Source organism: Phascolarctos cinereus, unplaced genomic scaffold (assembly GCF_003287225.1).
Source record: "Phascolarctos cinereus isolate Bilbo 61053 unplaced genomic scaffold, phaCin_HiC Scaffold_2;HRSCAF=192, whole genome shotgun sequence".
NCBI classification, from domain to species: Eukaryota; Metazoa; Chordata; class Mammalia; order Diprotodontia; family Phascolarctidae; genus Phascolarctos; species Phascolarctos cinereus.
Window position 1 is genome coordinate 9456588 of NW_027555625.1, and position 14946 is coordinate 9471533.

At 37.5% G+C, this 14946-nt stretch overlaps 1 pseudogene; it reads right to left on the bottom strand.

The window, feature by feature from the left end:
- The window catches only part of LOC110222662 (E3 ubiquitin-protein ligase Mdm2 pseudogene), a 147291-nt pseudogene extending 136401 nt beyond the window's left edge, over positions 1-10890 (bottom strand).
- Positions 10891-14946: the final 4056 nt, after the last annotated feature.

Consider the following 14946-nt stretch of genomic DNA (forward strand, 5'->3'; position numbering starts at 1 on the left):
CCTCAGCGAAATGGGATGCCTTAGGAGTGAGTGAATTCCAATCTTGTGCAGAGCTTGAACAACCAACTTTTGGGGAGCTGGGAGAAAGGATTCTTTTTCAGAGTCCTTTGGTTTGGTTTAGATGAAACTTGAGATCCATTCTGATTCTCAGATTATGAGTTTCTTTGATGTAGTCTTTCTCCTATGGCAAAGCAATAATGGAAAATTGCATAGCCAACTACTGTAAGATATGTACATACGTGAAGCAGCCCTACACATTCATCCTTCTGGCCTCCCTGAAGTTCGCAAGTTAAATCTGAGTTAGGCCCTAATCAATATGAGTCTCAGGGCTAGATAATAATTGGTGTTTATGTTGGCTTGAGGTTAAAGATCCCTGAAGTACACCACCCCTACTCAAATACATTTCAGTGTCAGTAATCTTCTTACCTCCCTAAACATCTCATCAATAGTCAATGCCCTTTTTTGATAGCTTCATATTGTAGTGTAACTATTAGAAAGAAACTCAGTCAATACATGTCCAACCCAAATCACTTTTTCTATCCTGTATCAGAATTCCAGCGGCTTGGGTGCCACAGAAAATGGAATTTCCATAAAAATGGATCAGAATATCATTAATGTCTCCCTTGCTGTTCAATCCCTCTCCACAATCAGGTTTTTCATCTCATAAGGAAGCTAAGTGTGACTGTTATTATTGATATACTCACTGAAACCTAGATTAGGCCTGTCAGCCATAATGCCATGCACGTCAGCAGTTGTTGCAGACTTGTCTCTCACTATTCGCCTGCACAGAGGCTCTCAGCTTTGGTCAAGCTAGTATCCTCATTGTTCAAAGAACATGTATTAATGTTATCTTTTGGACTTTGCCTATATCATTTTACCACCAAAAATGACACCAGCATTGGAGCAAGTAATCTCAAGTTGCAGCTCAAGCTCAGCCACAAAGTATGTGGTCTTGGACATGGTTCTTCTCCATTCTAAGCCTCAGTGTACTTATCTGCCAATTGTGTGTGTATTTGTGTGTGTGTGTGTGTGTGTGTGTGTGTGTACTTAGACTCTTCAAATGACATATCATAGAGGATTATGCTTTGGATTTGGAATGAGGAAGACCCTTATTGAAATCTTTCATGTACATAAACAATTGTCGTGACCATGGGTCAATTTCTTAAACAATGTGAGCCTCAGTTTTAAATGAGAATAATATTACTAATAATATCTATGGTAATCATTTCACAGGGATATTATGAAGCTCAAATGATGTATCTTACAAAGACTTTTTCAAACCAAATACTCTTATATAAAAACCAGTTGTCATCACAATGATGAAGATGATGACAAAGATTAGGATGATTTCCTACAATTTATTTTACTATTAACAATTGCTATTAACTAAGTAATATGAATCATCTCCTAAGGGTTAGAAGCAGGTAAAATATGAAATCTGTTTGGCTCTAGGGACCTTTACGTCCTCGCCCACAGTTTCCAGTATTTTTATTTTTATTTATTTTTTTATTTATTCTAATATTATTTTTATTTATTTATTTATTTTTAGTTTCAACATTTACTTCCACAAGATTTTGAGGCCCATGTTTTCACCCCATCTCAACCCTACCCGAAACCCAAGATGGCATGCATTCTGAACATCCCTCCCTCTCATCTGCCTTCCCTTCTATCTCTCCTCCCCTTCTCTTATCTCCTTCCCCTTCTACTTTCCTGTAGGGCAGCATAGATTTCTTTACCCCATTTCCACTTGCACGTGAAAACATTTTTTTAAATATGTGTTTTTAAAGCTTTAGGTTCCAAGTTTTCTCCCTCCCTCCCCACCAACCCTCATTGAAAAGGCAAATAACTCAATATAGGTTATACATGTGCAGTGATGCAAAACACTTCCATAGTAGTCATCTTGTAAAAAGCTAACTCTAATTATCTTAATGCCCCCCCAAATTATTCTATTCTTTCTTTTGGCCTTGTCGCTCCTCAGAAGTGTTTGCTTCTAGTTACCCACTTTCCCAATCTGCCCTCATCTTTATTATTCCCCTGCTCTCTTCTCCCCTTCTCCCCTCTTTTTCCTGTAGGGTAAGACAGCTTTCCATACCAAATTGAGTATGTATGTTATTCCCTCCTTTAGCCAAATCCTACAAGAATAAGATTCACTCCTTCCCTCTCACCTTCCCATTTTCCCTCCACTATAAGAGCCATTTCTTTTCTGGTTTTTGTGAGATAATTTACCCTATTCTACCTCTCCCTTTCTACTTCTCCCTTCTCTCTCGCCTCTTATTTTTATTCTCCAGATATGACACCTTCATCTTCAACTCACCCTGTGTCCTGCATGTTTGTATGTATGTATGTATGTATGCATGCATATATGTAAGTATGTATCTATCTATGTGTGTATATATGTTTATATATATATATATGTATATAAATATAACTATATATATACATACATATTTTTTCCCTCCAAATACCCTAATACTGACAAAGGTCTCATGAGTTATAAATATCATCTTTCTATGCAGGAATGTAAACAGTTCAACCTTAATAAGTCCCTTATGATTTCTCTTTCCTGTTTACCTCTTCATGTTCCACTTGAGTCTCGTATTTGAAAGTCAAATTTTCTTTTCAGTTCTGGTCTTTTCATCAGGAATGCTTGAAAGTGCTCTATTTCACTGAATGACCATTTTTTTTTTCCCTGAAGGATTATACTCAGTTTTGCTTGGTAGATGATTCTTGGTAATACTATCACCTTTGCACTCTGAAATATTATATTCCATGCCCTCCTGTATCTTAATGTAGAAGCTGCTAAATCTTGTGTTATCCTTATTGTGTTTCAACAATACTTGAATTTTTTTTTTTTTTTTGGCTGCTTGTAATATTTTCTCCTTATCCTGGGAACTCTGGAATTTGTCTCCAATATTCCTAGGAGGTTTCCTTTGGGGATCTCTTTCAGCAGGAGATCAGTGGATTCTTTCAATTTCTTTTTTGCCCTCTGCTTCTAAAATATTAGGGCAGTTTTTCTTGATAATTTCTTGAAACGTAATGTCTAGGCTCTTTGTTTGATCATGGCTTTCAGATAGTCCAATGATTATTACATTCTCTCTCCCAGATCTATTTTCCAGGTCAGTTGTTTTTCCAATGAGATATTTCACATTGTTTTCTAATTTTTCATTCTTTTGGATTTGTCCTACATTGTCTTGATTTCTCATAAAGTCACTATTTTCCAATTGTTCTATTCTAATTTTTAAGGAAGTATTTTCTTCAGTAAATTTTTGGGCTTCCTTTTCCATTTGGCCAATTTTGTTTTTTTAGGGCATTCTCCTCCTCATTGTCTTTTTGGACCTCTTTTGCCATTTGGGTTAGTCTATTTCTTAATTTGTTATTTTCTTCACTATTTTTTGGGTCTCCTTTACCAGTTTTTCCTCTACTTTTACTTGCTTCATAAAATCCTTTCTGAACTCTTCCGTGGCCTGAGACCAATTCATATTTTTCTTGGAGGCTTTGGATGTAGGAGCTTTTACTTTGTTGTCTTCTTCTGGTTGTAGATTTTGATCTTCTTTGTCACCAAAGTACTATAATATAGTCTGACTCTTTTTGTGCTGATTGCTCATGATCCAGGACAATTACTTGAGTTACAAACTCTTTGTTATGGTAGGAGTCTGTTTCCAGTGTGGAGAATGTACTGTCCCAAACTTCAGGAGTTTTGTGCAGCTGTTTTTAGAGATACTTATAGGGACGTGTAAATTTTCAGTTCTCCAAGGTGCTATGATCAAAGGTGAGGTGTTTACTCCTTTCCTGTCCTGTGCTCTGCTCTGCTCTGCTCTGTGACTGACCACAAGCACTCTTTTCTGCCTTGGAACTGTGAGGAAGATTTTCTCTCCACAGCTACTACAAGCTCCACCATGCCAGCACTCCTCCTTGCCCCAGGACAACCACCCAAAACTGTGACCCTGATCCAAGCAAACAGAATCCTGCACCAGAAGAGAGATCCCTTCAATCCTCCTCAAAACAGCCACTTCTTTCCCCCTCAGTCTTTGGACCAGAAGATCAGGAGGCAGCTACCACCCTGGGCCATGCCCCGGGAATGGAGCTGAGGCCACCATGCTTCTCTATCAGCACAACAGAAACAGAATTTTCCCACTGACCTTCTAAGTTGTTTTTGGCTTTCATGGTTTGAAAGGTCTGGAAACTGCCACAGCTACCTGCGATTCAGTGCTCTGAGACCTGTTCCAGGTTCACTGAAGCCTGTGCACCCACGCCACACTGATCGGCATGATATACCTTTCTGATCAACCATCCTGGCTGTCTTGATTTGGAAATTTGTTTCCCTCTGTCTTTTTGTGTGTTCTGATTCTTTAGAAATTAGGTCTATTTTATAGGTATCTGGAGGGATTTGGGGGACAGTTCAAGTAAGTCACTACTTTGACTCCTCCAATTTGGCTCTGCCCCACCCTTAGTATTTTTGGATATTATGCTCCTTCCCCCAAAAGACTCTGTGATTCAGTAACAGTCCTTTCCTTTCTGTTCTTCAATTAAGATACTTCATCTCCCCAATCCAGACATTTCAATAAACTGTCTTCCATGTATAGAAAGCTCTAGCTTTGCATCTTCACCTCACGGTTTCCTTGTTTTTGTTCAAATTCCACCTAAAATCCTCCCTTCTACAGAAAATCTTCCCAATTTTCTTTTAATTTTAGTGTCTTATCTTTGTTGAATTAGTTCTTAGGTAGCAAGAGCTATCCCACACCCATAGTGTGGGGATCTCATTGACTTTATCAAAGGGAGGCAGGATTGACACCTATAACCATTTTTTCCCTACCCTTCTTCAAGAATGATGTTATAATACAATTTAAGGCCTGTAATGGTTAGGCCTTCTTACACTGCCTATCTTTTCAGTAGTTCCCTTGATATTCTGGACCTTTTTCTATTGCAAGTGAATCTTGTTATTATTTTTCCTTACTCTATAAAATATATATTTTTTGGTAATTTGGTATGGCACTGAATAAGTAAATTAGCTTAGATAGAATTGTCTTTTTTACTATATTAGCTGGGCCTACCCAAGGGCAACTGATTTTTTTCCCAATTATTTACATCTGACTTTATTTGTGCGAAAAGTGTTTTGTAATTGTATTCATATAGTTACTGCATTTGTTTCAGTATGTACACTCATAAATATTTTATAATGTCTACAGTAACTTTACATGAAATTTGTCTATCTATCTCTTGCCATTGGGCTTTGTTGGTAGTGTAAAGAAATGCCAGTTATTTATGTGGGTTTATTTTATAGCCTGTAACTTTACTAAAGTTGTGTATTATTCCATGTAGTTTGTGACTTGATTCTCTGGGATTTTCTAAGTTTATCGTCATATCATCTGTAAAGAGTGATAGTTTTGTTTCTTCTTTGCCTATTCTAATACCTTCAATTTCTTATTCTTCTCTTATTGCTAATGCTAATGTTTCCAGTACAATATTGAACAACAGTGGTAATAATGGACAACCTTGTTTCAGCCCCGATCTTATTGGAAATGTTTCTAGCTTGTCCCCATTACATATTATGCCTGTTGAAGGTTTTAGGTAGATGTTACTTGCTATTTTAAGTAAGGCTCCATTTTTTCCTGTGCCCTACAGTATTTTTAACAGTAATGGGTGTTGTATTTTGTCAAAAGCTTTTTCTGCATCTATTGAGATCATCATATGTTTTTTGTTAGTTTTGTTATCAATATGATTAATTACGCTGATATCATCAAATCAAAACTAGTCCATACTGGCTAAGAAATAGAGTGGTGGATCAGTGGAATAGGTTAGGTATGCAAAACACAGCAATCAATGACTACAGTAATCTACTGTTTTATAAACCCAGAGACCCCAGCTTCTGGGATAGTAACTCTCTCTTTGACAAAAACTGCTGAGAAAACTGGAAAAGAGTATGGAAGAAACTAGGCATGGAATAAATCTCACACCATATACCAAAATAAAGTCAAAATGTTTGCATGATTTAGATATAAAGGCTGATACTATAAGCAAACTGGGAGAGCAAGGAATAGTTTACCTATGAGATTTATGGAGACCAAAAGAATTCATGTCCAAACAGGAGATAGAGAACAGTATGAAATGGAAAACAGATAACTTTGATTACATTAAATTCAAAAGTTTTTGTGTAAACACAGCCAATGTAAATGAGATTAGAAGGAAAGTAGAAAATTAGGAAATAATTTTTACAACCATTGTCTCTGATAAGGACCTCATTTCTAAAATGTATAGAAAATTTAGTCAAATTTGTAAGAATACAAGTCATTCCTCAACTGATAAATGGTTAAAAGATATGAGTAGGCAGTTATCAGATGAAGAAATTAAAACCATCTATAGTCATATGAAAACATGCTTTAAATCACTATTGATTAGAGAAATGCAAATCAAAAAAACTCTGAGGTACCACATCACACCTATCAGAATGGCCAAGATGACAAAACAGGAAAGTGGCAAAAGTTGGAGAAGATGTGGGAAAATTGGAACACTAATGTATTGTTGGTGGAGTTGTGAAATGATCCAACCATTTTGGAGAGCAATTTGGAACTAAGTTCAAAGGGCTATAAAAATGTGCATAACCTTTCACCCAGCAATAGCACATCTAGGGCTGTATGCCAAAGAGATCTTACAAATGGGAAGAGGACTCGCACACATAAACATATTTATAGCAGCTCTTTTTGTGGTGACAAAGAATTGGAAATTGAGAGGATACCCATCAATTGAGGAATGGCTGAATAAGTTGTATATAAATGTAATGAGTTACTATTGTGCTCTAAGAAATGATGAGTGTGCAGACTTCAGAAAAACCTGGAAAGACTTGTAGGTACTGATCCTCAGTAAAGTGAACTGAACCAGGAGGATTTTGCACATAGTAACAGCCACATTGCGTGATGACTAACAGTCACATTAATAGACTTAGCCCTTCTCAGCAGTGCAAGAATCTAAGACATCTCCAAAAGTCTCATGATGGAAAATGCTATCCATATTCAAAGAAAGAACTGCAGAGTTTGAATGCAAATCAAAGCATACTATTTGCTATTTTTTCCTTCTTCTGTTTTGTTTTGTTTTCTCTTTCTGGTGGTTCCTCCTTTTGGTTCTAATTTTTCCTTACACCATCACTAATGTGAAAATATGTTTAGTAGGAATGTATATGTAGAGGCTATATCAGATTGCATACTGTCTTGGGGAGAGAGGCAGGGAGAGAAAGGGAGAAAAATTTACGACTCAGAAGCTTATGGAAATGATTGCTGATGAATCAAAATAAATGAATAAGAAAAATTCATGTAAAAAAAAAAGAACAACCATTTCATTCCAGGAGGGAAAGCAAGAAGTTGAAGCTACAAGCCACTGTGTTTTCTTCAGAGAGAGGGATTTCCTGGATGGAATTACATCTATCTTCTCCCTTCAATAATATTAGTTTGGGGAACATGGTCAAGCTTGATCGATCTTTGTCTGAGATCAGGTTAGCTACCTCTTTTTTTGTTTGTTTGTTTGTTTTTTGCTTGTTTTTTTTTTTTTTTAAACTTCAGGTGAAGTATAATAGCTGCTTTTCCAGCACCTCACCTTTAATCTGTGTCTATCTGTTTCCTCTGGGTTTCTTGTAAACAACGTATTGTAGGATTCCAGGTTTTGCTACACTGTAATAAGTGCTTCGATTTCCGGGGACACTTCATCCCTTTCATATTCCTAGTTATGATTGCTAAGTGTGTATTTCACCCTTTCCCTCCTCACTAGTGTCACACTTCTGCCTACCACCTCTGCTGATATGCCCTCCCCTCTGTCAACCCCCACCTCTCCTTTATTTGATTCCTTCCCCTCTTCCCTCCCTCTTGGGGAAGATAGATTTCTATATTTAACTGATGGGATATATGATTTTCTCTTTGAGCCAATACTGATGAGAGTAGGTTCAATCAATGTTCATTGCCCACTCACCTTTCCTGCCTCTTCATGTGAAATGATTTAACCCATTCTCCCTATCCCCTCCTTTCTGCACTCATTGTACTCCTCTTTCTATCCCTTAATTTTTCATGTCATTGTCTCAAATTTTCCTTATACACATACCTTCTGTCTATATATATTGTTGTAGCTGTACTGTAAATAATACATTTTTTTTATGAATTAGAACCATCATCTTCCCATGTAGGTATGTGAATAGTTTAGCTTTATTAAATACATCATGTTTTCTTTCCCCTGTTTACCTGTTCATGCTTTTCTTGGATCTTGATGTTGGAGGTCAAATTTTTCTTTTAGTTCTGGTCTTCTTATGAAAGATACTAATCTTACATCATTAAATGACCATATTTTCCCTTTGGTGCTTAATTTTGCCAAGTAAGCGATTATTGATTGTAGCTCCAACTCCTTTGCCTTCCATGATGTCTCATTCCTTAATGTTCCAGAGGCCAGGTCCTGTTTAAACCTGACTGTGACTCCCTGTTATTTGAATTGTTTCTTTCTGTCTGCTTGCAGTATTTTTCCTTGACCTGACAGTTCTGAAATTTGGTAATAATGTTCCTTGGAGTTTTCTTTCCTATTTTGCTGTCTGGTTTCAGGACATCAGGGCAGTTTTCCTTGATAATTGCTTGAAAGATGTTGTCCAGGTCCTTCTTTTGATTATGGCTCTCAGGCAGTCCAATGATTCTGATATTGCTTCTCCTGAATCTATTTTCCAGGTCAGTAACATGCCCAGAAGGTATTTTACAATTTCTTCCATTTTTTTCATTGTTTTGAATTTTTTGATTTGATTCTTGATGTCTTGTAGAGTAATAACTTTCACTTGCTTTTAAGGTGTTATTTTCCTCAATTAGTTTTTGTACTTTCTTTTCTGTTTGGACAATTGTACTCTTCTTCAGTGGATTTTTGTATCTGTTTTTCCATTTGGCCAATTCCACTTTTAAAGCAGTTTTCTAAGCTGTTTTTTTTTTCATAATTCTCTTGCATCACTCTCATTTTCTTTCCCATTTTTCTTCTACCTGTCTTACAGGATGTTTACATTCCATTTTGAGCTCTTCTATGAATTATTTCTGGGCTGGAGGTCACTTCCTGTTGTGCTTTGGGATTTTGCACATAGGCGTTTTGTCATTGTTGTTCTATTCTGAGTTTCTGTCTTCCTCCTCCCTGTCACCATACTAACTGTCTATGTCTGTTTATATGTATATACATATATATGTTTATTTTTTTTGTTGTTTGTCCTCATTTTTTTGATGTTTTTCACTTTCTTTTAGATTTGAGCTCTGCACCCAGGATACAAAGGACACTGTCTCAGGCTTTTTCTGCCATAGGATGCAGGCCTTGGCTGTTTACCTGGTGTTATGCTAATATTGTGCTGAGAACCACGGCAGGGGTGGGGGTGGGGGTGTTCATGACTGGTGCTATGCTCAGGTTGTGCCATGGGGGTTGGCAGGTGCTGCTGGAAACCGTAGGGGTCATAGCTTACCTGGTACTGAGATGGGGTCCTAGTGGTCATGTTAGATGTGTGCTGAGGCCAGGTGTGATGTTTCTCCATTTCTCAGGGCTCCACTGAAGCACATGGAGATCTGGTGGCTGGAGAATACCTGTTTGCCTACGGCTGTGCTGAAGCACATGATGATCCTCAGAGCTGGATTCTGTTGGTTCCTCTGGCTATGGGGTGTTACCATTTGCCTATTCCATCTCACTGGGGCTCAGGATCTCTCACTGGTTTTCTGAGTTAGGGCTTGCTGCTGGTTTGCTGAATGCTTCCTGCCCTATATGCAATCCACTATTACCCAACTATGATTGATTTAGCTCTTCTCAGCAAAACAATGATCCAAGATGATTCCAAAAGTCATATGATAGAAAATTCTATCCACATTCAGAGAAATAACTGATGGTGTCTGAATGCAGATCAAAGTGTACTATGTTCACTTTTTTTTATTTTTTAAGGTTTTTTTCTTTTTCTCCTTTCACAACATGGCTAATATAGAAATGTTTTACATGAGTACACATACATAATTTATATTAAATGCTTACCTTCTTGGGGGGGGAAGGAAGGAGTGAGCAAGGCAGAAAATTTGGAACTCAAAATTTTATAAAAAGTGAAGGTTAAAATTGTCTTTACATGTTATTAGAAAAAATAATATACTATTAAAAATAAAGATAGCTGCTCAGTTTGGTTGGAACAGATAATGAATATAGAAAAGTAATATGAATGAAGTTTGGAATGGAAGGTAGGAGTCAGATAGCAAAGAGTATTGAATAGAAGTCTGAGTTATTTCCTAGGGGCAAGAGGAAGTCATTCAATCTGGTTAAGAAAAGGTATAATATGGCAGCCTTAGGAGCATGAGATTAACGACTATATGGAGAACTAATCAGAGACTGGAGATGATCAAATTAGGAAGCATTGCAATATTCCACTAGAAGTATAATTGGTTGGTTGGTTATTTTTCATTCTCAAAGAAGACCAAAATGATATCACTATGTTGGGGTCAAAGTACAAAGTACCCAACTATGGCTGATGAGACCAATACATGCTCAGAAGGCTTTACCACAAGGTAGACACAAATAGTTCATATGAACATTTGCAGTGGAGATGTCTCTAAATTTACAAGTCTCATGAGAAGTATGATAAGAATTTTTACTATTTTGCTGGCCATATGAGAGGAGAGAAAATTGGATAAATACTGCATGCTGTAAGGGTAGAAGTACTAGGACTTGATAACTGCCTGGATATAAGGAAATTGAAGAAGAGTGACTAAAGAATGACCACAAAGTTGTTAACCTCAATGATGTGCCAATAATAGAGGCTTCTCATAAGGTTCCATTGACTAATATACTATGTGTCTACATTGGAATATCAACCTACCTCAGTGTGGAGATGTTCATGACCGAAAGGTCTGCTACCGGCTGAGGCATGTCTTAGCCCATAGACATAATGAAGCTATATATCTGAGAATGTGTGGTGTTGTGGAGAAGCCCTAAACTTCTCTCCAGTGACACACATAGCTCAGCCCTTATCACCTTTTTTTAATACATAAATTACTTTATTAGCCTCCTAAATCCATTTTTTCCACTCTCTGTTTCTCCATTTGAATACTGAATTGATATTTCTACCTTATATATAATCTTTATTCACTCACATATGTAAATTAAGAAATTCTTATGGAAAAAATGTAAAATACAGGGTAAGGGTTTTTTTTTTTTTTTTCTTTTCTTTATTTTTGCCTTGTATCTTCAGAATCATGTACATTATTAATATCATTAATATCATAATGCCCTGAAGACCAAAATTGACTACGTTCCCTCTCAGAACCTGAGACTCCCGTGCTATAAAACTGAGATAATACAAGCAGAAATAACCTCTTCTCAGAGTTGTCCTGAGGAATGTTCTATGTGAACATCCAATCAGCCCTGATACTTACAGTCAATTCCAAGTAGCATTGGTTACCTTGAGAAGTCACCTTTCATTGGAGGTATTCCAGCAAAGACTGAAGGACCAGTTTTATGGGAGGAGACATCAAGATTGAAATGTTACTGAGAAAATTCCTATTCAAGACTGAGCTGGACTGCATGGCTTTTGAATTTCCTTCTGAAGCTGATACCGTGATTCTGTGAATTGATCATTCTCCCCAGTCCTGGGATCCTTAAACTAAGCTAAATTTGGCTTTAGTTCTTTGTGTTGCTTAAGGCCAATAACCTACTTATCCATATTACTTTAAAAGGAAAATCAAGAGAATTGATATGCAAATGCTGGTTAATGGAGATGAAACTATTAAATGAGAGAGACCATGGAGAACTAGGCAATTACTGTGGGTCATGGGCCGTGACTGGGTGAATCATAAGCTTTGTAACATCAGCTACTCCATCTGTGTTTCCTTTTTAGTCACAAGACAAGGGACAAGACACAACACAAAAAGGCAGCCTGATAAAGGAATACTTTATTAAAAAAGGGAGAGACTGGGAAGGAAGGAGAGAGGGAGGGAGAGAGACACACAAAAAGAGACAGAGACAGAGAGAGACAGAGACAGAGAAACAGAGAGACAGAGAGAGACAGAGAGACAGAGACAGAAACAGAGAGAAAAAGAGACAGAGAAACAGAGACAGAGAAATTGCATGGTTTAGTAGAAAGAGCTAGTGTTCTTTAAATCTTTCTACAGATATAATGACAGATTGGTAGTAGTCAATGACTTATTTGTCTACTATTTTTATTAGTAACAGATAAAATTGATAGTAGATAAATTTGATAGATGATACATAGGTGAGATGCATAAATAGATAAATCAATGGATATAGAAACAGATACAGAGAAAGATCAACAAACAAGACAGCTAGAAGGATGACTAGATAGAGTACTTACTAACTACTTTCTATTTTCCAGGCATCAAACTTGTCTCTAAGGATAAAAATCCATGTGAAAAAGATAGTCCACACCCCAAAGGAGCTTATAGTCTAATGGGAGATGTCTGATACATAAAAAAGGAGCGATGGTATGGGTAGGGAGGTTGCAAGACTGCTGGGGAAGAGGTAGGAAAGTTCAGAGAATCAGGAATTGAATGGAGAGTGAAGTGAGGAGGACTTGGTTTTCCCAAGAAGTGATGGTCTACACCAGGCACTGGCCAAAGGATCCGCACTCCCTGTAGAGTGCTTTCAGAATATTAAAATGCTATGGAAATGCCTGCTATACCAAAGATTGTTAGTATTAAAGAGCTGTAATAAGAGATATGACTTCTAGTGCTATTATATTTCCAGGAGAAAGAAATTGAGGCTTAGAATGTCTGAAGGGAGGACTCTGTTTCTGACCTCCCACTGAAGGCAGTGGGCCAGACATCATCTACCCTGTACCATTATATAAAGTCTTTCCCCAAGAGAGATAGTACCATTCTAGATTGCTAGTCCTACTAACTGCTCTTAGTGAGACTAGAAGAAAGTGATTGGGCATTAGAGAGAGACACAGAGTAAGCCTGTTAAAGACATAAGAGTAAGAAAATCCACATCTTAAAAGTATGGTCTCTGGAATTCCTACATCATATGTAGATTATCCCACTTGGTCCTCTCAATAGCCCTGTGAATTAGATGTTACTATCTCCACTTTAGAGGTGAATAATCAAATCTTAGGAAGGTCAGTGACATTCTCAATATCCCATACAGCTAGAGTTCAGCAGAAGTGGGATATAGTTCTAGGTCCCTCAGACTCCATGCACAGAGTTTTGCTACATTGATATTTTAACTCTCTGTCTGTGATGATCCAGCTTTGAAGTGTGTTACACTCTAACCACTTTCTCAAATGTGGAGAACCTTTGGAAATGTAGACAAACAAGAACTGATGGCGCAATATGTCTTACTTCAAGCATTCTGGAAAGCAATCACAAAATGGAAGGCTTTGAACGTTGGATGGACTTCAGAGGCAATCTAGCTCAATCCATGCATGCAAGGAATTCTCTCTATAACACATTTAACAAATAGTCATAGTTCAGAATCATGTCTGAGTAGTGACTCAATGGTCCATGTCCTTTCACCTGGACATCACTGGTCATATATCCTAAGGATCGTGGGACCTTAGAACTAGAGCTGGAGGGGCTTTTAGGGGAAATTGAATACAAGTCTTTTGATTTGCAGTGGAAAACAATGCAGCATAGAGATATAAAGTGATTTGCCCAGGTCAAAGAGTTACTAGCTAACTTAAGAAGGGTTTGAATCTAGGAATTGCTGACTATAAGTCCAATGTCATAAACGCTATAGTATAATTTAGATAGAAAGGTCCCAAATAGCATATACTTCCCTAGACATGAGAATCAAATGAGAAAACATTTATAAAGTACTCAGTAGAGTGCCTGACACATAGTAGGTATTCAATGAATATATCTTTCTTTCTTCCCACCCTTCTACACTTTCTCTCTTCCTTAACCATTCTCCCCTTCTCTCTTTTCCTTCCTTCTCTTCCTTCTCCTCTCCCTCCCTCTTTCCTTCTTTTCTTCCATCCCTCCCTTCCTCCCTTTTCCCCCCCTTATTCCATATATGCCAACATATCCATAGCAGCATTTCTTTTTGTATTAGGAAAAAAGGAAACTAAACATATGCCTATAAAATGGATGGTGGTTTAAAAATAAGTATGTGAATGTAATGGAATATTACTGTGTAACTGAAAAATAAAACACAAGAATATGGGAAATTTCAAAGAAACACGGAAATTCTTACCAGAACTAATGTCTAGTGAAGTAAGCAGAACCAGGAAAACAACACACACATTTACTAAATGAATGCAAATGGAAAGAAAAATGGCATTCACAGATAGAAATGAAACAATGTGAAAGAAAAATGAAGTTCAGCGCAGAAAAAGGGTCGAGAATATGCATTTACTCTTCAGTGCACGTGTATGAAAGCAGGAGTAAGAAACATCATCTGCACATATACAATTGACAGGAAAGTTTGCCTCACCATTTTTTTCTTTTTAACCTTACAGGGCAAGATTGTGCTGAACATTACATGAGACTATTGTAATAATTATTTAGCATGCGAGATAGCCAGAGAAAATGCCCAGGGCTGAGAAAGGTAGTGTCTTGTTGGTGGAACATCTAGGAGACCAGTGTCATTGGATTAAAGAATATGTATCCAATAGTAAAGCTTAAGAAGACTGGAAAGTTCAATGGGGTTAGGTTAAGAAGGGCTTTGAATGCCAAACAGAGTATCCTTGAGCTACTGAAATTTATTATGTAGATCTGCATTTTAGGAAAATCACTTTAGAGGCTGAATGGAGAATGGACTGCGATGGCAAGAGACTTGATGGAGTCAAGCTTATCAGCAGCGATTGCAGCAATCCAGGCGGGAAGTTATTGGCACCTGAAACATGATGGTAGCAGTGTCAGAGGAGAGAGGCCTTGGCAACAGTTGGCAAATTAAGGGTGAGAGATAATGAGAAATCCAGGATGACTCCTAGGTGGTGAGCCTAAGAGACTGAGAGGCTGATGTTGCCCT